Here is a 23,860-nt window from a genome sequence, read left to right as displayed (position 1 = left end):
CAGAGCCATTTGAACCAGCTAACGAATAACTGTCTTGTTTTGAGAATTAGTGGACAAAGCGGACCGTTTGTATCATATTGTTCACAGTTTTTGAGTCAGTCATGCACGACATTATTTTCTCTATCGAAATAAATATCTGGCTCATGGTGATAGTAGGTCTGTATCTGTATAATCAACAGTGGTATCATCGGTCCCTAGGTAAAGATTTACTATTAAAACAGTCTTGATCACGATTTATTTATCAAGGTGACCGGTTTCAACCACTACTGTGGTTATCTTCAGATCATTGAGTAGGAACCTATTTCTGTTGGAGAATCACTACTCTCCAACAGAAAGAGGTTCCTACTCAATGGTCTGAAGATGACCACAGTAGTGGTTGAAACCGGTCACCTTGATAAATAAATCGTGATCAAGACTGTTTTTAATAGTAAATATTTGTAACACATTGATCACTGCCTTTCCTGTAATGTATTCAAAAGTTATATAAGTAAAGAGACTAGTGTAGTTAAAATAACTTATATGCAATCAGTATATTAGCACTGTTCTTAAAGGATTGCATTCGCACTTCCAAGCAAGTCTCACATTCTTCTCTCATGTACAATGCACTAAAAGAAATCACGGTCTAATTGTTTACAAACATTTAAGAGAAAGGCTGAGGACAAATGTTTACATCTATCAGAGTACAATGCGTGACTGGTTTATTTGAAAAAACTGTTGTGTCTAAAAGGGTCGTGAGCAGGAATTACCAACTCACGTCTGCTTATTTAATAACAATAATTAAAAATCTTTTAAATCTTCGGTATATAGCCATATTTACAGGATAATTTGTGATGTGAATGCAAAGTGACTCGTTCCATATCATTAAGATGTGTCGTGCAATGATCCGTGCAGCATGCGGTTAACTAACTTAACAGATTGAACCAGTTATTCGGGTACACATTAAAATCTCCTCCTAATCAAATAATGGTCAGAGTCCTGCTACAACATCACGTTTTACATTCGTCCCCATTACTGAAAACTAGCAGGTAACTTGCTGAGAACATTCCTTTTGTTCACATGTAAATTGAACGTTAATGGGCCGTGACTCTTTCAAAAGTATAAAAAGGCCTCTCAAAAGCCTTTTCATAAGTTAAAAAGAGGTGTGCTTTGAATTTTACTCGGTGTGTACAGTAATGCATGGGCTCTTCCAGTTGGAGGAGGAAGATGAGTGTTGGAGGCTTGAGAGGATTACTGAAACCCACCTAAAAGGGGAAAAGTTCGGGCTGTTAACTTCATCGATCACTTTTTTTTCAGTTCCAGCCTAGCTTCGTCTCACCGACTAACAATATCCCTATTATCTAAGCCAAGATATTCACACCCTGGCTTGATGATATCGTGACTGTTACCGACATTTCTATATGACCGAATATATAATTTCGCAATCCTCACACATCGCGTAACAGCTGAATTTAAGCGTGCCTGCTAAAAGCAGATCCTCGGGAGCACGTAATCCAGCTAGCTTACGTCACTTATTGTCACCTAAAGAACGTTCCAAGACCTTCCCCGAAGTACAGTACAGCAGCATTATATGTGTCGCCTACTGCTTCAAGCAAGAAAGACCTCTAAAATCCTCAAGTTGTATAAACTTTACGAACCTCCAAATGACACACCTCCCTATCAGCCCATCATTCCGATTCTTTCTTCACCAGCGTCGTCAATCACCTGGCGAGCGAAATTTCGCTCTTAGCGAGGCACTGGGCTCGTACTACGGCACGACGGGATTAAAGCGACAGACGGAAAATCGTGATTTAAGTTTTGGTTGGTTTCCCTATTATCATTTGAAGAGAATCTCTGAATAGTTCCTACAACAAAGCCAGTGTCCATTTTCTTCCACCTTAATTGACAAACATTCCTATTCTCCTTTAAGTTTACCAGAGATCAAGAATACACAAATACGAAAGGTTTCATGGAATTGAATGTAGCTCCTGTGATAAACTTTCTCCCAGCAAACAACTGCACATTTTTTCCTCGCAAGGGGCGAACAGAAGCACACACTTTCAGAGTTTGCTTTAAAAGGGAAACATTTTCTGAGGGAGCCGTTTAAAACTGAAAGTGATGCTTACTGTATGACTACTCCGTTATCTTACTGTCAACTCTTCTCAATTCCGCGTCTTCCATTCATCCATAGAGACGTGCCACATATCTATCCACTCTCTAGTGCTGTATCGTCTTTGTACAGCCCGTGTAACAAGTGACTGATACGTGTTTACTTATTCTGTTATTCGAATAACTTCACATTCCGTTGTAAACTGTTCTGTGTCATATCGGCGCAACCAATTTCTGCCAACACGGTTTATAGTTTATCATCAGTTGTTCTAATGCAACAACTTCAAACTCTAATCTTTCTCTTCAGTTGAAACATCCGGGCTGAGAGGCCGTGGTCGATGTATAAAATTTTCACATGACGTCTAATCATTTTTCTTTTCAATCTTCCAATTCTGGCATGACTTTCGTCGTCAGATGCTTGAGTGACAGCTATCTTGTCATTTGATACTGGCAACAGCGTGTTGGTGAATACAGGCTCCAAAAATTGAGTACTGACATTACGAAGGAATAGTTGCCAACGCTACCACTTGCTGAAGTTACTAGACCTACGAGACACTTGACACATGTGGTGAGTGCGTCAGCCTTTAGGTTGTTTTCCAGCTCGCGCTGTTTCACGGCCAGCGGCGCTTCTGAGAATGCTTCGAGTGCATGTGTTACTCTTCCGTAGCTACTGGCCCAGCCCTCTGCTGAAGCAGGTGCTGTTATTTTGAACGCAGTTTCTCGCTAACAAATAAGTAAACTACCGTAAATAGCGTATAACTTCATTGTTTTAATACAGATTTCAGAAAAACAGCGTAACTTTATATCAGAAACTTGCCTATATACATTCGTTTATAGGCCTATTCTCGTAACGTTTTTGGAGAATCAAAGTTAAAGTATCTCGTTTAATTGCCCTTTTTTCGTTCCATCGAGTGAAATATATAATAAATAGCGTATACCTTCGTTGTTTTAATACAGATCTCAGAAAACCAGCGGAATTTTAAATCAGAAACTTGCTTATATACATTTGTGAATAGGCTTAATTCTTGTAACGTCTTTTTTGATTTTCGGTAATTTAATTGATTTATTCTAGCTAAAGTATTATTTTTGCCATGAGTGAGAAGTGCCTGACTTGCCGTAGAATTGTTAGTTCCGGGGTTTGGTGTGATGGATGCAGTAGTTTTTTTCACTGGGGGGACTGCAGTGGCGTGGGTGTTGGGAAAGTGGATCAGGTTCATCAGTGGTTATGTAGGATTTGCAGCAGAGATAGGAAGATAGTGGAACAGGAGGGGAAAATTGCTGCCCTTCAGGCTGAGCTAGATCAGGCTAGGGAAGATCTGGACAGGTTAAGGAGGGAGAAGGGCAAAGAGAGGTGGGAAGTGGCAACAGGTAGCAGAAGGAACAGGCCTAGAACTAAGTCTGACAGTTATGTGGTGAATGTCAAAAATAAGTTTGACCTGTTGCTTCAGTTAGAAACTGATGAGCCTCAAGCAGAGGTAGGTGTAGACAGGACACAACAAACTTTCAATAGGAAATTGAAAAAGAATGTAGGAAAGTCATCGAAAAGGAAGAAAGTTTTGTTGTTAGGCAGTTCTCATGCCAGAGGTGTAGGCCAACTTCTGCAGGAGGAATTAGGACCAGAATACCAAGTCACAAATTTTTTCAAACCAAGTGCTAGTCTGGATCAGGTGACAGAGGATTTAGGTTCACTCTGTAAAGGATTTACCAGGGAAGACACCGTGGTTATTGTGGGAGGGCCAGGGAACAGCATCGACAGGGATCCTGGGTACAGTATAGAGTGTGACCTGGTAAAGATTGCGTCGGCATCGAGACACACCAATGTTGAATTTGTATCTGTCCTGAGACGCCATGACCGGCCTCATTTGAACTCTTCTGTTGGGAGAGTTAATTTGGAGTTGGAACGGCTGCTTGTGTCGGGTGCGGGGGCTCATATTGGTGTGGTTCCTGTTGATTATCTCAGTAGGTGGGACTATACCAGGCACGGCCTACATCTCAACAGGAAAGGGAAGGGGAAATTGGCTGGGGTAATAGCAGGAAATTTAAGGGGGGGAGGCACTGCCATGAATGGTAAAATACCAGTGGTTACAGGTGTTGGAGCAGCACCTTTTTTAGGATAGGTAAGACAGAAAGATGTCAAGTTCTACGAGAGGTCAGGATTGAAACAAATCTTCAGTTTAGGAAAGAAATTCAACAGCACAATTCTAGCACATTGGATCACCAATCACAGCTATCAATTACAAATTTTCATCAATCACCAGAAATTTTATCTCCACCAAGTTGTATCTCAGTCCTAGGTAATTGCATTGATGAACTAAAGTCACCAAACCCAATTGACATAATCTGCCTCTCTGAACACCATGTGACCACTGGTATAGGAACTAGGCCTAAGCACAATGAGAAACTCAGACAGGAGAGTACTGCAAATGTTAGAATAAGGAAAGGTTCTCATAAAAGTATAATTAAAAATAATGTAAGTATATTTCATCAAAATATTGGGAGTTTAAAGAATAAAGTAGATGAGCTTCTGGTTTGTTTGGAAGATTTAGAAGCTGAGAATGAAATAGATATACTATGCCTATCTGAGCATCACATTGTTACTGATATGGATAAGGTAAATGTAAGTGGTTATAAGCTCTCTGCACATGTAATGAGAGAAAATATGGAGAAAGGAGGAGTTGCCATATATGTCAAAAGTTATCATTGTGCAAAAAGTATAGAAACAAAAAAGTTTTGTGTAGAGAAACATATAGAAGCATGTGCCTGTGAGCTTAAATTAAATAAAGACACATTTATAATTGTAACTGTATATAGGTCCCCATCAGGAAATTTTCATCTATTTCTGAAAAATTTGGACTCCTTGTTGTGCTATCTGTCAGACAGGGGGAAGCAAATTATTATTTGTGGGGACTTCAATGTAGATTCTCTGAAAGAGGGTAATAGGAAAAATGACCTTGAAGTATTACTCGGTTCTTTCAATTTGACACCCGTTATTGATTTTCCTACTCGGGTGGTAAAGGATAGCAGCTCACTGATAGATAACTTCTTTATAGACCAAGATAAGTTTAACCAGATAAATGCTCAGCCTGTTGAGAATGGTCTTTCTGATCATGGTGCACAGCTAGTTACAATATATGACATAGCTCCATTCAGCAATACTAAACAGTCCTCCAAAGTAGTACGTTCAGTCAACAATTTAACAATTGCAAATTTCAGGGAAAGCCTACAGCAGTTAGACTGGGATGAGGTGTACCATGAACCTGATGCCAATTTAAAATATAATTTATTTCATGACATTTTTGTAAATGCATTTGAAAACTGCTTCCCCAAGAAAATAGTTAAATATACTCGTAAGAAACCTTGTAACAAACCATGGCTTACTAAGGGTATAAAAATATCTTGTAACCGGAAAAGGGAAATGTATCTGACAGCAAGAAAGAGTAGTGACCCAGAAACTATCAAAAACTATAAAAACTACTGTGTTATATTAAGAAAAGTTATTAAAAAATCCAGGAGTATGTGTATCATGTCTGAAATCAGCAACTCTGATAATAAAATTAAAACAATTTGGAATATTATTAAAAGAGAAACAGGTCTACCAAGAGCAGAGGAAGACAGTATTACCATCAAATTGAATGAAAACTTTACGAACAAAAAGTCAGAAGTTGAAAATATTTTTAATAATCATTTTCTAAATGTTGTGGATATAGTAGGATCCAGGTGTTCATTAGAAGATGCTAGGCTGTTAATGGAAGAGGCCATACCTATGCAATTTGATACAATTGAAATCTCACCCACTTCTCCCTCTGAAATTAGGAAAATAATAAACTTGCTTAAAAGCAAAAACTCACATGGAATTGATGGCATTTCCAGCAAAATACTAAAAGCTTGTTCTCAACAGATAAGTAAGATTCTCAGCCACCTGTGTAATAGCTCTCTGGAACAGGGCATTTTCCCTGATAGACTGAAATATGCTATTGTTATATCTTTGCATAAAAAGGGGGATAGATCTGATGTCAACAATTACAGTCCAATCTCCCTTCTAACAGCTTTATCCAAAATTTTTGAGAAAGTAATGTATTCAAGAGTAGCTTCACATATCTGTAAAAATGAAGTACTAACAAAATGTCAGTTTGGTTTCCAGAAAGGTTTTTCAACAGAAAATGCCATATATGCTTTCACCAGTCAAATTTTGAATGATCTGAATAACCGAACACCACCCATTGGGATTTTTTGTGATCTCTCAAAGGCTTTTGATTGTGTAAATCATGAAATTCTGCTAGACAAGCTCAAGTATTGTGGCATGAGTGGGACAGTGCACAAATGGTTTAATTCGTACCTAACTGGAAGAGTGCAGAAAGTTGAAATAAGTAGTTCTCGTAACATGCAAAGATCAGCACATTCCTCAAACTGGGGAACTGTCAAGAATGGGGTTCCACAAGGGTCAGTCTTGGGTCCTTTGTTGTTCTTATTATATATTAATGACTTGCCATTCTATATTCATGAAGAGGCAAAGTTAGTTCTCTTTGCTGATGATACAAGTATAGTAATCACACCTGAGAAACAAGAATTAACTGATGAAATTGTCAATACCGTCTTTCAGAAAATTACTAAGTGGTTCCTTGTAAACGGACTCTCACTGAATTTTGATAAGACACAGTACATACAGTTCCGTACAGTGAATGGTATGACGCCATTAATAAATATAGACCTTAATCAGAAGCATATAGCTAAGGTAGAATATTCCAAATTTTTAGGTATGTCCATTGATGAGAGATTAAATTGGAAGAAACACATTGATGATCTGCTGAAACGTTTGAGTTCAGCTACTTATGCAATAAGGGTCATTGCAAATTTTGGTGATAAACATCTTAGTAAATTAGCTTTCTACGCCTATTTTCACTCATTGCTTTCATATGACATCATATTTTGGGGTAATTCATCACTGAGGAATAAAGTATTTATTGCACAAAAGCGTGTAATCAGAATAATAGCTGGAGTCCACCCAAGATCATCCTGCAGACATTTATTTAAGGATCTAGGGATATTCACAGTAGCTTCTCAGTATATATACTCTCTTATGAAATTTGTTATTAACAACCAAACCCAATTCAAAAGTAATAGCAGTGTGCATAACTACAATACTAGGAGAAAGGACGATCTTCACTATTCAAGATTAAATCTAACTTTGGCACAGAAAGGGGTGAATTATACTGGCACTAAAGTCTTTGGTCACTTACCAAATAGTATCAAAAGTCTGACAGATAACCAACAAGTATTTAAGAAGAAATTAAAAGAATTTCTGAATGACAACTCCTTCTACTCCATAGAGGAATTTTTAGATATAAATTAAGAAAAAAAGAAAAAAAACAAAAATATTGAAAAAAAATAAAAAAATAAAAATAAAAAATAAAGAAAAACAAAAAACACAAAAAAATAAAGTTGTTATATTAACTTAAGTATGTTGTTAAATTAACCTAATTATGTCATGTATTGGAAAATTCGACTCGTTCCACATCATTACGAAATATCGTATTCATGATCCATGGAACTAGTATTACTCTAATCTAATCTAATCTACACGACGTCGACTGCGGTTTTTCATGACTTCACAAGCGATATACAGGGTGTTACAAAAAGGTACGGCCAAACTTTCAGGAAACATTCCTCACACACAAAGAAAGAAAATATGTTATGTGGACATGTATCCGGAAACGCTTACTTTCCATGTTAGAGCTCATTTTATTACTTCTCTTCAAATCACATTAATCATGGAATGGAAACACACAGCAACAGAACGTACCAGCATGACTTCAAACACTTTGTTACAGGAAATGTTCAAAATGTCCTCCATTAGCGAGGATACATGCATTCACACTCCGTCGCATGGAATCCCTGATGCGCTGATGCAGCCCTGGAGAATAGCGTATTGTATCACAGCCGTCCACAATACGAGCACGTACTCTACACTTGGTACCGGGGTTGCGTAGACAAGAGCTTTCAAATGCCCCCGTAAATGAAAGTCAAGAGGGTTGAGGTCAGGAGAGCGTGGAGGCCATGGAATTGGTCCGCCTCTACCAATCCATCGGTCACCGAATCTGTTGTTGAGAAGCGTACGAACACTTCGACTGAAATGTGCAGGAGCTCCATCGTGCATGAACAACATGTTGTGTCGTAATTGTAAAGGCACATGTTTTAGCAGCACAGGTAGAGTATCCCATATGAAATCATGGTGGTGAATCGAGGAAGTACAGTACATACTGACGAAACTAAAATGAGCTCTAACACGGAAATTAAGCGTTCCCGGACACATTTCCTCATAATATCTTTTCTTTATTTGTGTGTGAGGAATGTTTCCTGAAAGTTTGGCCGTACCTTTTTGTAACACCCTGTATAGCTACACGCCCGCTTCTGCGACATCAGGTGAACCTGAACAATCACATTTTGACATGAACCCAATGGTGATATGTCAACACCATCACGGAAAATGTACGATATTGTTAAATGTCTTACTTATCTGAACATTTAAAATGTTTAACTCAGGTCTCAGTCAAACGGTTCATTAATCATCACATTGTTTGTAACTTTTTTCTATTAGTTTCTGTCGATCAGTCATAAGTAAGAAAGTAAGATATGATTTGATAGGTGAAATGTATAAAAACGTTTTCCGGATAAAGCAATAGACGTTCAGTGGGTGACGCCAATCCTTGGGCGCACGGAGTGGCCGCGATGTTTGAGGCGCCATGTTACGGATTGCGTGGCTCCTCTCGCCGGAGGTTCGAGGCCTCCCTCTGGCATGTGTGTGTGTGTGTGTGTGTGTGTGTGTGTGTGTGTGTGTGTGTGTGTTGTTCTTAGCATAAGTTAGTTTACGTTAGTTTAAGTAGTGTTTAAGTCTAGGCACCGATGACCTGAGTAGTTTGGTCCCTTAAGAATGCACACACACACGTTTTTGTTAATCTGTGTATCTGATGCTCTAACGCAATGAGTCAGCACCACAATTATATTTTCTGTTAGGAGTCAAAGGAGGGAAATGAATGAATTGAAATAGGGCGTTTGAAGAGACCGTAGGTTCGGTCATTACGTCACAGACACTTTATAGAAGTATACTGCGCCTTGGTGCAATGTTCACAACGAAACTGTGAAAGAGGAACGTCAAAGAGATACTAAGCCTAGAAATCGTTCTGACAGTCTTCGAACTGTTGGAGAGTGCCGAAACCCCAAAGCGCAATACAGGAAACAGTCGAAAGATGCCGTTGTGAAGTGCTGTAGAGGACTTGCGTTTGAGATCAGGTACTGACGTCAGTGAGAGAACGATCTCTTGACAGCGAAGTTTTCGTGGTTGTGCTGCAACCCGCAAGTTACTAACCACGTCGCCTAGAATAGTGCAGATAAGTCTGATATTGGTACATGAAACAAAGGAGGTGACACTCAAGTGAACGTGCTTGGATATGGTAAATTCTTTCGAATGGTAAATATCTGTGTTCGGCCGAAAAAAGCTTAGGTAGAGGTTGTGTTATGACCAGGACGTTTTATTCTGCTATTGCTTAGATCATTAGTATTAGTCTATCGCGAAAAAACAGATTTTTACGAAAAATTTAGACAATAGTTTGTTTTGTATACAGTTTCAAAACTTCAGAATCAGAGGTTTCCTCGGCTATCATTATAATAAAAAGTGGATTTGGTGGACTGGTCTTTTCAAAAAGCTCCCCTCTGTACCTGTCGAACGTCTCTTGATACGATAAAGCTTTGCTAGCATTCCATACCAATTAGTACAACCTTTGTTGTGTTACTTTCCATCATGTGTCACGATATATGGGGAAAATGATCTATATGCGGTGTTGCAGACATCTTTAAAACTTAAACCCGTAATAGTACTAAAAGGTGGTGTGTTATTTGCGTTTCTAGCGTTCTGAGAACGATGAACAATGCGTGTCCGAAGCTTTTTTACCACATCGTAGGTAACGTATGTTTTTGTTTTATTGTTGATGCCAAATCTTAATTGCTCAGATCGCGGTACTCTACACGTAAATGTTAGATTTTCAAGTGGATTTAGCGTTCAGTGTTAGATGCCTAGTCCTGTATTATTTGGACACAAAACATGGTGGACCATCTATGGCGAACATAAAGTGTAGTGCATCATAAGTCTACAAGTCACTGTTACGCATAACACAGTGAAAACTGAAATTAAATGAAACAGTGTATATAAAAAGAAGAAAAAATGAAAAATAACTATTTCCCATATACAGAGCTGACTGGAGAAGAAACACTTGGAAAGCAGATACAGAAAAATTTTAAACGATGTATTTAATAGACCATTAAATGGAATTTAATAGAGCTAATTAGACGTTTCGGAAACGTTTCTTCCTTCGGGGAATGAAGTCACTACTGAAGTCATGTAAAAAAAAAACTTTGTGTTCTGCCTTACGGCAGGTCTTGTCATAGGGGAAGCCTCCTCAGAGAGGTCCACCGCATGAGCGTCTAGGGAAGTGATTCCTGTGGTGGTTTCCCGTTGCCTTCCACTGGTGATGAAATGAGCGGAGAAAATTGCCGACCCAGCCGGGAATCGAACCCGGGCCCCTTGGCATGAAGTCATGTATGCATCGTTGAACGGAGCGATAGGAGAAGTGCAATAAGAATATAAGCTGGAATGACGACTGCTGCAATAAAATTATCAATTTCCGCCTTGAAGCTATACTTCCACTATCGACGTGTGTGGCGGGTGTCGACGGAGAGTAAGCCTGCTGGAACTGCGCCGCTCTCTGAGTCCCTGAAACTTACGTCACACGTTGCTGACGGAGCACTGGAAGCAGACTGTCAGCAAACACACTCAGCCACAACCCACGGTGTCACCTGTTACAAAAGCCTCAGCACCGTACTGCCCAGAGAGCGATCCGAGGGCATTTATTCGTGGCTTCAGATCTCCTTATCGAAAGCAGTTATGCGGTATTATATCCATAGACCGTTCTCGGTGCACTTACCGCGTTAATTCTGTATGAAAACGCGAGCTTTCGGCAACAGTCACATTGTCTTCCTCAGGAACGCAACTGCCGATGAAGTAAATGAATCATGCAGATGTGATGTGGCCCACACTTTAAGCAACAGCGACTCACGTATCAGAAGGCCATGTGTATTTGAATGTTTAGCAGTAACTGTGCAGAGCCTGGATGCTAGAAAATCAAGCCCTTTTTTCCACTCCACAAAAGAGGGAGAATCATAGCAACAGCTTTAGTTGTTTTATTTTGACACCATTTGTTTTTGTGGTAAAATTATGATCCCAGTATTCTCTTTACAAGTGTGGAAAACACCTCTGCAACCTTACATGGAGTGACTGAATAATGCTACGTACTGTATTATACAAATAAAGAGGCTGTGAGTGACGTTTCATCCTTGGCGCCAATGTAATCTCTGAAAGTAGTGGACATTGGTACTTCTGTAATATCTGTATGACTTCTTAAACAGTCAGTGACTTTTCTTATGACGACAACAGTGGGTAATACCGAAAGCTCGAATTTTCATAGATAGTTAACGTGGCAAGTGCACCGACAACGTATTATGCAATAAATTCGTCGCGAAAGACTGCTTGGTTACATGCAATATCGTATATTCAAACAGGCAAAGGAAATTTTATCACGAATCCAGTGTTGTATTTCAGTTGCTTACAATAATGTGAAATACAAAGTAGTACGAGTACTGAATATGACACAAGTCTTCCGGTCGGCAGCAGTAATACAGACGTTATTAAAATAACATATCGCATCATGACCTCCAAATTGGTGAGGACAACTGGCGCGTTAACAACATATGAGCACCTTCCAATATGGAAATAAAGGAAAATAAAAAAAAACGTTTCGATAAGTAATCTGCTTAAAATGCTCCGTAGAAAACGCCAAAGGATATGTATATGGAGAACGCTAGCTGTCATCCAGCCTGCTGCCAACGGCTTACTCAAGTTCGTTAGCGAGATAAAAGCCATCTCTACATGGTGTTTCAAACCTTTTGGGTCAAATTGAAACAGGCTATAGTGGGTTCACAACAAATTGTATTGAGATAGGGAACCAACGGGCATATTTATTGAGTTGGCATGCTCAGCGCACATCGCATAACAACGCACCGCATAGTAATTGTTGGAAGTGACGACCGCCAGTCCAAATGCATGCGTGGTAACGGCGCATGATGTTCTGCCGCAGTCCCTCAAAGATCACTGGTGTCTGCTGTACCAGCAGACTGGCAGCTTGGACCCTCGAAAGCAGCTCTACATCCGCTTCTACAGGCTTTTACACACCAACGTCTCGACGAAACCCCGAGGAAAGAGTCTCAAGGTGTGTGATCGGGCGATCACGCTGGCCATGGGATATGCCTTCCTCTTCCAATCCAACGATGACGGTTTCACATTTGTTCTGTGCATTCCATTCTGGCCCAACGTTCTTGTTTAATACAGTTACAAAGTACTCACTGTAAAGCTTATTACACTGAGAAGCATCGTACGTAAACATAACATGCGGTTGATAAATTAACTATATGACTAACTTTGAAACATATATAATATGTGACGATAACTGGTAACATGCCGTCATTTGAGTTCTGTGTTTCCTGTGTTCCACAAAAAATTTCCCAAAATTCATTTCATTTATCACGACAGAAAACTGCGAAGGACCGGAGCGTAACAAACATATAACACGCTACGTTGTATTAGTATATTGTTATGATCAGCCACTTATGTTTTTAGTGAATGGGATATAAATTACAAAGTCCGACTTCAGCAGACGACAATTTCGGCCAGACACAAACTTACCATCGGAGCTTTGAACAGTTTTAAATGGTTTACACAATTCTGATACCTTTTGATGAGGATGTGGATAAAAGACATACGGATTCGAATAAACGACTTGCAGACACGAGTCTAAATTGTCTTATCCGCGAAGGGCTCTACTGATATTCTTTTCTATAGAGTCGACTTTTAATAAGGTAAACTTCGACCTTCAATTTTGTTGCTCTTCTCCGTCCTGGTAACGTGTTCTGTGCTTATCTTTGACAGTCCATTACAAGGAGAAAATTTCATGTGTTTTCTTATACCTTGTATTTGTTTACAGCTGTTAACAAAGTGATTTTGAAACATTAAGTGAAACTAAATTAAGGAAGTCTAAGACGAAAACAAGTTGTCTCGCATGCTCCCTCGTGCTCCTAGCTAGCTCGTTCAGCGTTCCGTAACGCTAGCCGTCTCTACAGTTACAAAAATTGCCCTCATCTCTTCTCTCGTACACCGGGTTTCTCATGTCTGTCGTGCGTCAGTGGCAGAGCCTTGTGTCAGCTACTTCGTCATTTCAAGAGGTGGTTTCACCTGGTTTTCATGCAGGAGTTGGTAGTGTGTTGCGACGCCTCGAATATTGGTTACGTAACAATCGAAAGGAAAATTAACTACAGCCTAGAAATGAACCACGAAGTATTCTTTTTATGTTTCATCTGAGGCTGGACGAGAAAGCATTTGAACTCTGTATTGTGAAAAATTACATTTGCCTTGCACTTTCGCGGTAATTTGAGTGAGGAGAAACCTTTCTACATCTTCAGTATGTCAACACACAGCACACGTAGTGGGCAAGTATTTAAAGAACTCAAGACACTGAAAGTTGATACCTGGACATATTTTTACTGAGGAGGTTATGTGATACTGTCATCGTCTCGTCACTTGTTTGGTCCGATCACGAACGCTTTCGTTGTTGTTAAGTGCGCTCCGAAGATAATATCCACAAATCCCAAGCGAATGTATTCAGTCTGCTGTTATCAGCACGCAGAGTCGTCTTAGTGTGTATATTGTCGTCCAGGATGATAACGTTTATTATGGCGCTTGATTAGTTTTCTGGGATGGTAGCCTTCTGGACCTAATCCAGTTATCCATCCAAGATCCATTATCCCGATTTCCGTATGTTATAAACACCGGGATAGTTCCTTCACCAAATCCATGGGCGTCATCTCCAACCAAGTCGAGGGGAAACCAAGCACGATCGATCAGTGTAACCCTCCAAGATTTCTAGGTCAACGAGACGTTGTATGGGAACATACCTCACTTCTTTCACATTTTTTGCTACAGAGTGACTGCAATTGCTTTGTTGCTTTTACAGTTATTCAGAGATACGTTTTTTTTTTTAAATAAAATGTTATTTATGTAGCGTTCGTAAATTGGATTATACAACTTTGAAATTCCATTATTACTAAACAGTACCCAGCATAATGCATTGCTTTTACATACTACAATATTTCCTATTTATTCTGTAATCTATAAAGGATACTGTATGTATTCCCCGGAAAGAAAAAAATTCTTACTTGTTGCCTCTCCCTTCAATTCTTTTGTGGAACTCAGCTGGACAAGGGCCCCAAAGACCACGTATAGACGAAATGGGTAAACTACATTCCCGCTTACAGGTCATACACGTGTAACGTAGTGATTTACATTACGGTGTTTAAGTGTTAAAACAGCAACTATTTTTATACATGTACAACACACACGTGGGTCAATCAATAATTTACATACACGATTTCTCGTTCTGCGTAACGAGAGGACTACGTCATGTCAATTGTGCGCATAAATTGGTCGAGTGTGAAAAACGTTTTGTTTAAATGCCCATGTGGTATTTCTTATTTTTCTGACCTAGATGGCTCAGTAATAGATAATAGAGCAAGATTCAATGGCCCACTATATCCACACAGGGCGGACCTGAAGATTTTTTTTGAACTGCAACCAGAAATCGTCGTAAAGATCTGTACTTCTGGTACTGAGGGATAACAAATATGCTGTTTAAACAAGGTTCATTGCTGTATTCTTCTAGCCACAATGTCATTTTGGACAAAATTGTCAGTAGGTGTTTCACTGTCTGCTGCATAATTAAAGATTAGTTTTCCGAAGATAAGAATCCGCTGCCGAAACCATTGAAGCTGTTGTGTTTAACGGCAGATAGGCCAGACGTTAGTCTTACATCACAAGACTGCCTCGACCGAAATACTGCATATCGCACGAAGCAGCGAAAGGTGACCGTGTTTTCGAAGTCAGATAGTTGTTCTGTCTTCTTATTTACACTCCGATTGCGTGTTACAGTAACAGACAAAGTTCTTGAAACTGGTGTCTTAGCTTACGAGCTCCTGGGTCTATTGAAAGTATTACTGTGCATTAGGGGATTCCGACATTTAACTCGTTTCGCGATTGGAAAGAATATTATTGAATGTAACTTTCGAGAATACTAGTTGCATCTACGATTAAGTAAAGAATGTTTTAAATACGAAATTGGAATTGTCGCTAATGAAGTCTTGGAGTTGTTCAAGTTAAAGTATATGGTTCCAGAGACCTTCTCATTTCTCAGACATCTAATCCTAAGTTTCAGGCAGGATCCCCCTTTTCGCTCGATGCTGAGGTGTTATTCCAATACAGTTGGGGAGCCTCTGCAATTCTGTTCGAGTGAGCTGAGGAATGAACGGAGATTTGGAATGAGAAGGGAGTCATGCTAGGGTGGTCCGTGCAGTCATACGAACCCACTGTACCAAGATGGCGTATGGTTAGTCCATCTGCCTAGTGAGCAAATGATCCGGGTTCGAGTCCCGGCCTTGGTATAAATTTTCATTCATCGCTTGTTTGTGTATGTACATTTTAGAACTGGTTTCTTGGAAGATATGGTGTTTTCCTTGTTCACACTAATAGACAGCGAGAAAGTAGCCCGTTAAATTTTCGAATGACCTTGAATGTATCGGAATCCATACACAAATTCCTTGCGGATTATTTCCACTGTCATCGTACTTACGCGAAAATTTCTGAAATATCTTGGAACGTTAAAATTTGTGCAGGCGTGCAGCTGAAGGCTGAAGTGGTTCGAAACAAACTTTCAGACACTGTCTAGCAGAAATGATCTGTAATTTAACCTCAACAGTAAATCGTCTACGAGCAGAACATGCATTGATTGCGCGTTTATAATTCCAGCAGTTATTTACCAAATAAATTTTCTACATATAATAAAATTACCCTGCTCAAGACATCCCCTCGCCACTCTTTATAGAAGGATTACATGCTTACACATGTGACCTACACGTCGCCCTCATGGCTGTCAGGTGTCTTAAAGGCAGCTGAAGTCCTGGAATGCTGTCATTTAAAATTTTATGGATCGAATGTCATACATTTCCTTGTCAACAGATGGTGAACTGTGTGAGGGGAAAAAAGCATCCGAAATATATCGCCTTGTCATTTCTATGACTTCGATGTTTAGCAGAGGTGTTGAGCTGTCGATAGGCACACACAAAAGGACAACTTGCTAGCTTTCGGAGTTATCCTTTCACGAGCTAGAGTAAAATACACGAACATACACAAACACGCTCACACACACGCAGACAGACGCCTATGTCCCAACACCGCGTGTGTTTGTGTATTTTACTCTAGGTCGTCAAATGATAACTCTGTCTATCAACAGTTCAACGCTTGTATTTTTCGGTAAGTGGTCTCCTTTAACCGTAAAGTATTTACACTCTACAAGAACTTTTCGACAACACGTTTAGGTACCATAAAGAAAAGGTACTTGCTCTTTTTGATCTCTACCTTCTTTGTAAAAGGTAGTTTCTTAATGCTATTTATCGTCCATCTCATTTTGTTAAAACAGTTATTTTCGCCTGCAGTAGAACACAAGATTGCGGAACAGGGGCTAGAAGACAGATATGTTCATACATTTCCCAGAAATGTAAATTCAGAAATCAAACGTGCGGAGAGGAAGAGATTAGTGTTTAACGTCCCGTCGACAACGAGGTCATTAGAGACGGAGCACAAGCTCGGATTAGGGAAGGATTGGGAAGGAAATCGGCCGTGCCCTTTCAAAGGAACCATCGCGGCATTTGCCTGAAGTGATTTAGGGAAATCACGGAAAAACTAAATCAGGATGGCCGGAGACGGGTTTGAACCGTCGTCCTCCCGAATGCGAGTCCAGTGTGCTAACCACTGCGCCACCTCGCTCGGTCTCAAACGCGCGTACGGCATTATTAGTCAGGAGTCTCTTTCTGTGATTCGGCCACTTGCTGCAAGTCTTTTTGTTTGACGCCACTTCGGCGTCGATGATAATGAAATAATGATGAGGGCAACCCACACACTCAGTCTCGAGCGGAGAAAATCCCCAGCTCTGCCGGGAATCGATCTCGGGGCCTCGTGACCTAGAGTCAACAGCGTTACCACATGACCACGAACTGCTCCCAACATGTAATCATTTATACGATCGGGCAAGTTCCCCTAGCTTGATTAGTTAACGAGGAGATTTCGGGTAACTGAAGAAAATTTAAGAAGCCAAGCTCGATACAAAACCACTGCTGTCATCATCAGATATTGTGTTTTTGAATTTTCATAATATATTATCGATCAGTGCTAAAATCGCTTCACATTGCATCTATACACGTCACTACGATGAAGACCACTGCACATCGGCATCTGCAAACATTAACATAACTACATTTGACATGCAGACGTATAGCGATCTCGATGGTAATGAGCGCACAGATGCAATCTGAAGCGAATTGTAAAACTGTTGGGTAATATGTTGTAAACATTCAAAAGCAGAAGATCTGATGGCAACAACATAGCGCTGTCGAAACCATTCATCCAATGAAATGCTTTTTAGCGATCTTGGCTTGTGGAGATTTCTCCAGTTACCATGCATTGCAGATCACCCCAGATCTGGCCATGTCAGAAATATACGAGATTTCGGTTGTTCGGTAAAGCCGTTGACTGCATTTTTCTGCACGATTCTTCGATGACCGACCCAGTCGCCTTCTTCATACGCTGCGAACTGGGTTACTGTACGCATTCGCTGTCTGCACTCCAGGCAGACAGTGAGGTATTGTATGTACTGGTGCGACACCAACAATATTTCTCACAAATTGGTTTGAGTCCGTGCAAGGACAGCTCGAAGCACCTGAACAAGTCGGGTCGGTCTTCGAAGTACGGTGCATAAAAATGAAATCGACCAGTCTTCTGAACATCAGGGACCACAATAAGGTCCCTTAATTAATAAAATATCATTCACTGATTGTTAGCAATTTAAGCAGATTATTTATATCCATCTGCATCTACATCTACATGACTATTCTGCAAGTCACACGTAAGTGCCTGGTAGAAGGTTCTTCGAACCACCTTCAGACTATTTCTCTACCTATTCACTTAAATCTTTCCGTGCGAGCTCTGATTTCTCTTATTTTATTATGATGATCATTTTTCCTTATGTAGATTGGCAACGATAAAACATTTTCACATTCAGAAAAGAAAGTTGGTGATTCAAATTTATTGAAAAGATCTCGCCGCATCGAGAAACGACTGTGTTTTAATCATTAGCATCGCAACTTGCTTATCATATCTGTGACACTATTTCCCCTATTTCGCACTAATACAAAACGAGTTGCCCTTCTTTGAACTTCTTCGACTTCTTCTGTCAATCATTTCTGGTAAGGATCTCTTACAGCACAGCAACATTCTAGCAGAGAACGAACAAGCGTAGTGTAGGCAGACTCTTTAGTAGAACTGTTGCGTCTAAGTATTCTCTCAATCAAACGCAGTTTTTCCTTTGCCTTTCCCACCCATTATCTATGTCATAGTTCCAACTGACATTAGTTATTAAGAAAACTATTTAATCCAACCGCAGTATATCGTAAAGTTACGGATAACACACACTAAGTACCAGTAGTAACAATGACATGTCGACGTGAATAGTCAGGAACAATTTACTTAGGGTGCCTGATCAGAAGTCCACGAAACCATCCTAGTACAACTCTAGAACTGTTGAGCAAAAATGAATGGGTGCCAAATCGTGGCTGTAGACGAGGCCCGGCGTGTCCTGCTTACCTTGGCGGGGGTGGCTGCGGTGTGACAGCCGTCCTCTTGCGGGGAAGTTGCAAGAGACAGTGCAGGCGCCGTCGGCGAGCCGGGTCGCCAGTAGGTGCAGTCACGGCCCCCACCACCTCCGCTCCCCACCAGGGCCGCTACAGCTGACAGCAGGAAGCCGCCCCTACAGTTGCATCCTCGCACGAGGAGGAGAGCCGCCGGCTTCATACGGGGTGTTTCCGTAAGAGCGTGCAAAAATTTAACACGGCGTAGAGGCTGCTCTATTGAACAGTTTGTACTGTGTCTTACAAAATGTACTGAGACTGACCTCAATGCAAGCATGACATCGGCGAACAAGATTCTGACGCACCATGAAAAAAATCCGTGGTGTGTTTCAAATTACACTACTGGCCATTAAATTGCTCCACCAAGAAGAAATGCAGATGATAAACGGGTATTCATTGGACAAACATGTTATACTAGAACTGACATGTAATTACATTTTCACGCCATTTGGGAGTATAGATCCTGAGAAATCAGTACACAGAACAACCACCTCTGGCCGTAATAACGGCCTTGATACGCCTGGGCATTGAGTCAGACAGAGCTTGGCTGGCGTGTACAGGTACAGCTGCCCATGCAGCTTCAAAACGATACCACAGCTCATCAAGAGTAGTGACTGGCGTATTGTGACGAGCCAGTTGCTCGGCCACCATTGACCAGACGTTTCTGTTGGTGAGAGATCTGGAGAATGTGCTGTCCAGGGCAGCAGTTGAACATTTTCTGTATCCACAAAGGCCCGTACAGGGCCTGTAACATGCGGTCGTGCATTATCTTTCTGAAATGTAGGATTTCGTAGGGATCGAATTAAGGGTAGAGCCACGGGTCGTAATACATCTGAAATGTAACGTCCACTGTTCAAAGTACCGTCAATGCGAACAAGAGGTGACCGAGACGTGTAACCAATGGGACCCCGTACCATCACGCGATTAGCTTTTGTGGGTTTTGCTTGTGCAGGGTGTTTCCTAAGAGCGTGTATAACAGGACATAGAGGCTGCTGCACTGAAAAGTGTGAGGTAGGGAACTTGGGGTCGGAGAAGCCAGCTTAAGGAGGCATGGAAGTAAACCTGTCTGCCCCTTTGTCTAGCATTCTTGTTTCCCAGCTTATTTACAGCTAACATGCGTAAAACTTTACACTTACTGTGCTACAATTGAAAAAAAATCAGCCCTCGGTCACTATTTTCAACAAATTAACCTGGTTTCGACACTGCTAGGAGTGTCTTCCTCAGAATTTAAAACAAAGAATGGTCTATATTCTATAACATGGTCACAGAATTATGACTAAAAACGTATGATAGAGTGTAAGTACGGAATCGTCGTGAAAGACTGGCAGTACTTATGTCATTTATAAAATAATAAATAAGCCAAAATGGTATTAATCACAAAGATATTTAAGATAAAGAAAACTGTGATGGCGAGCCACTAAGGGCTGCTCGCAACCTGCACCACGCAAGTAACGAGCAGCCCTTAGTGGCTCGCCATCATGGTTTTCTTTATCTTAAATATCTTTGTGACTAATACCATTTTGGCTTATTTATTATTTTACAAATGACATAAGTACTGTCAGTCTTTCACGACGATTCCGTACTTACACTCTATCATACATTCTTAGTCATAATTCTGTGACCATGTTATAGAATATAGACCATTCTTTGCTTTAAATTCTGAGGAAGACACTCCTAGCAGTGTCGAAACCAGGTTAATTTGTTGAAAATAGTGACCGAGGGCTGATTTTTTTTTCAATTGTAGCACAGTAAGTGTAAAGTTTTACGCATGTTAGCTGTAAATAAGCTGGGAAACAAGAATGCTAGACAAAGGGGCAGACAGGTTTACTTCCATGTCTCCTTAAGCTGGCTTCTCCGACCCCAAGTTCCCTACCTCACACTTTTCAGTGCAGCAGCCTCTATGTCCTGTTATACACGCTCTTAGGAAACACCCTGCACAAGCAAAACCCACAAAAGCTAATCGGCCCTAAGGGACAACACGCTAAGACCGTCTAACACGGCTATACACTTAAAAATGGTATCAATTCCGCGGAGAAGAAGGTTTATAGATTTCTTCGGATGTGTCATATTCACCAGAATCCACTTACTAAATACCAGCTCTGTAGAGATGCCAACTGGGAAGATGTTTATTTCTGCGTTTTATCCATTGTTACTAATAGCCCCACACTATTTACAAGATGCTACGCGGTGCCTGAGTGTTTGCCAGACCGAGAATGTGTGCTTGTAACCCTACAAACACAACTGTTGTTTTCTTCAACGATAGAAGTATCCACAGCATACATATGAAGAAGATGTGGAAGAAAGGAAACACTTGAAACTTCCTGACAATTTAAAACTGTGTGCCAGACCGAGACTCGAACTCGGGGTCTTTGCCTTTCGTGGGCAGGTGCTACCGAAGCACAACGCACGACCCCTCCTCACAGCTTTACTTCCGCCAGTGCCTCGTCTCCTACCTTCCAAACTTCACAGACGTTCTCCTGCGAAACTTGTAAGACTAGCACTCCTGCAAGAAAGGATATTGTAGAGATCTTCTAGGAGCGCTAGTCCAGCTAGTTTCGCTGGAGAAGTTCTGTGAAGTTTACAAGGTAGGAGACGAGGCACTGGCGGAAGTAAAGCTATGACGACGGATCGCGAGGCGCCCTTGGATAGTTCAGCTGATTGAGCACTTGCCCATCAAGGTCTCGAGTTCGAGTCTCGGTCCGGCACACAGATTTAAACTTCCAGCTAGTTTCATGTTAGCGCACACTTTGTTGCAGAGTGAAACTATATTCAAGGAAACATCCTGACTCTTGTTCGCGGGCCCAATACTTGGTACGAAAAGCAGCGCTAAAACATGACACAACGACCTCTTCCCTGATCTACACCCTCACTGGGCTGTCGACGCTTTCGACGACTTGCGTCATTTCATAAGAGGCACAACTGCGACACGGCTTAACACACTACATTACGCCAGTCAGCTAATGTCCAGTTACTGTGGCATCTGGCCCCTTGAAGACTGTGAGCGACAGCCTTTGCCAGGTACCCGATACCACATGTCCCTTACGTGCCATTTTCTATACGACAGCTTGTTTCTAACATTCCGTCGCATCTCCACGTCGACCCGTCTCACTGCGCTGATTCTAAACGAATGAATGGCCCATACACACTGTTGTGACAAGAGGAAACTACTTTCATCCGGGCATAACTGTGGATTCTTTGATTGGTCAGGAAGAAGGCTCATCGAACTTGAACACTTGAAATATTAGTTCACTTTATTACTTTAAAGAATAAAAGATTTGCTTAACTTTGGCGCACCTCTTTGCCACATGAGCACTGGATAATTTAAAACTGCCATGGACTAGCAAAGCCTACTTGATGCACTAATTAACAAACTGTTCTCTTGAGGAGCAATGTTCAACATGTACTGCAGTACAAGTTCATCAGAAACTTTTAACTACTCGCTGGCCCTACACTATGATGTTGACTCCTTCAGATGAGGTCACGAACTTGGGCAGAGATCTTCTATGCTTGACTCTATATTGACCTCAATGCGAGGGCGCTGCCGTGCTCAGAGGGAGGCGTGGTCTTCTAGAGTGCCTCAAACTGGTTGTTGCGGATCGCTAATGTCTGTGGTATCGGTTCGCGTTGCCGACTTGTATGGCATCTCGATCTCTGGGCACTCACCACTTCACTGCCATGACTTACGTCAGTGGTACATGGTCACATGATCACCTGGTACCAGCTCTGAACCATCTATAGCACTCGAAAGTGACTAGTCTGCTGTTTTAAAGGAGTGACTAACATAGAAGGTGTTTCACAAATCATGTTACACACTTCCACATGTTGTAGAGAGGAATTAATAGATCAAGTTTTACACAGGAACCCATGTCCTGATACGTCATCCAACAACGCTACAGAGCGCCCGAGTTACAGGCGCCGGTGCCTGTAAATGTATTTATAAACAGGGTGATTCCGTGATGACGTTACAAACTTTCTACGATGATGGAGAAGGATGATGTACAACTTGAGGTAAAGGACTCTGTACCGGAATAGAGAAAGTCTAAAGTTGTATGCGAAAATAATCGTTCTGGTACCTCAGCGGAATGCATGTACTGGTACTGTTGCTGCTAATACTGTAGGGTGGCCAACGTTTATAGGTGGTAGTATGGGCCAAAACAAGAAAAAATTTCGAGTAAACGTGGGCTCCAAAATGCATATTGAGGAGCTATGAGCACTTTTTCTTCTTCGCTACTGTGAAACACATCTCCTCTATGAAACAAGACCTCGTAACTCTCAAGTTATACACTTTAGAGCCCATGTTTACTAGACATTTTTACTTGTTTTGATCCGTACTACTGCCTGTGAAAGTTTCCCACCCTACGTCATAGCAACAAAGGTACATGTATTCCACTGTCAGAGGTATCAAAAACGGTTTCCACTTACAACTTTAGAGACGTTCGTTTCCGGTACAGAGACCTTTACCTCAAATTGATACATTTATCCTTATCCATCATCCTAGAAAGTTTGTAACACCACCACGGAATAACTCTGTCTATACATACATTTACAGGCGCCGGCGCGTGTAATTTGGACGCTCCGTAGCGTCGTTGGATGACGTTTCCAGACATGAATTCCTATGTAAAACCTGATCTGCTAGGTCCCCTCTACAATCTCTAGAAGTGCGTAACATGAAATTTTAAACACCCTGTATTATTCAGTGAGCTTACCTACCCCTAATGAAGGACTAAAAATAAACATCCCAAAGCAATAATACCTCATGAATTTGGAGAACTGGTTAGATACCATCACTGATCCTTTCACTACGCAAAAAATAAAAATATCGATAACTATAGAGTCATATCACTACTGCAAATTCCATACGAGATCTTATTCAAAGAGTTTCAGA

The 23,860-nt window shown here is 41.0% G+C and overlaps 1 protein-coding gene across 2 annotated transcripts in view; it reads right to left on the bottom strand.

Moving 5' to 3' along the window:
• The window catches only part of LOC126458106 (acyl-CoA Delta-9 desaturase-like), a 136,901-nt gene that overhangs the window by 83,818 nt on the left and 29,223 nt on the right, over positions 1-23,860 (bottom strand). The window contains exon 1 of one of the 2 annotated variants that reach the window (XM_050094934.1): positions 18,932-18,978. The exons of the other annotated variant lie outside the window; for it this stretch is intronic. The gene's annotated coding sequence lies outside the window, so the exon portion shown is untranslated. Of the gene's footprint in view, positions 1-18,931; positions 18,979-23,860 lie in introns of those variants that run through there. 2 annotated transcript variants of the gene reach the window in all.

This window comes from Schistocerca serialis, chromosome 2 (genome assembly GCF_023864345.2).
Source record: "Schistocerca serialis cubense isolate TAMUIC-IGC-003099 chromosome 2, iqSchSeri2.2, whole genome shotgun sequence".
Classification (NCBI taxonomy): Eukaryota; Metazoa; Arthropoda; class Insecta; order Orthoptera; family Acrididae; genus Schistocerca; species Schistocerca serialis.
This window is presented reverse-complemented; position numbering and strand designations above follow the sequence as displayed.